Here is a 1,092-nt window from a genome sequence, read left to right as displayed (position 1 = left end):
AATATACTATACACGTTATGAATACTAGTAAATTAAAAGTAGCAATATAATGAAGAAAAATCTGGGTGTAGGGAAAGAGTGAAGAAAATGTTAAAAATTAATAACAACTGGGCTGGGCATGGTGGCTCACACCTGTAATCTCAGCACTTTGGGAGGTCAAGGCAGGCAGGTCACTTAAGCCCAGGAGTTCCAGACTAGCCTGGCCAAGATGGTGAAACCTGGTCTCTACTAAAAATGTAAAAATTAGCCGGGCGTGTTGTCTCATGCCTGTAATCCCCACTACTCGGGAGGTTGAGGCATGAGAATCTCTTGAACCTGGGAGGCGGAGCTTGCAGTGAGCCGAGATCACGCCACTGCACTCCAGCCTGAGTGACAGAGTGAGACTCCTTCTGGAAAAAAAAAAAAAAAAAATGCACAAAGGCAGGACTTGAACGGAAGCCCACTGCCTCCTAAATTGCTGGGTTTCCTAAGAATTCAGCTTCTAGTGTGACCAAAACAAAGATAAAGACAAGTCGGCCTGCAGGGTGGGACACAAAGGGGGTAGAGGGGGGCAAGCTGCTGACCTCTGACTTCTGTCTAGACAGATGCCTTGGACAACAGAGCTGGGCCTGGAGTGAGGCTAATTCCTCCAGATGTGAAGAAACACCTTAGAGGGGCCGGGCGCGGTGGCTCACACCTGTAACCCCAACACTTTGGGAGGCCGAGGCAGCCGGATCACCTGAGGTTAGGAGTCTGTGACCAGCCTGGCCAACATGGTGAAACCCTCTACTAAAAATACAAAAATTAGCCGGGCGTGGTGGTGGGCACCTGTAATCCCAGCTACTCAGGAGGCTGAGGCAGGAGAATCATTTGAACCTGGGAGGTGGAGGTTGCATTGAGCCAAATTGTGCCACTGCACTCCAGCCTGGGAAACAGAGCGAGATTCTGTCTCAAAAAACGAAACTAAAATAAATAAATAATGAGTTTATCCCTCATGGTTTTCAAATCTTTTTTTTTAAACTTGGAAGAATCTTACAGGAAATATTATTTATAGTGAAGAAACATTTATCTGAAGTTCCACAGTTCTTTCAGTTAAACTTCTATTTCTATTCG

Source organism: Mandrillus leucophaeus, unplaced genomic scaffold (genome assembly GCF_000951045.1).
Source record: "Mandrillus leucophaeus isolate KB7577 unplaced genomic scaffold, Mleu.le_1.0 Scaffold24, whole genome shotgun sequence".
Taxonomy (NCBI): domain Eukaryota; kingdom Metazoa; phylum Chordata; class Mammalia; order Primates; family Cercopithecidae; genus Mandrillus; species Mandrillus leucophaeus.
The sequence above is the reverse complement of the archived record's forward strand: the minus strand, read 5'-3'. Positions refer to the sequence as shown.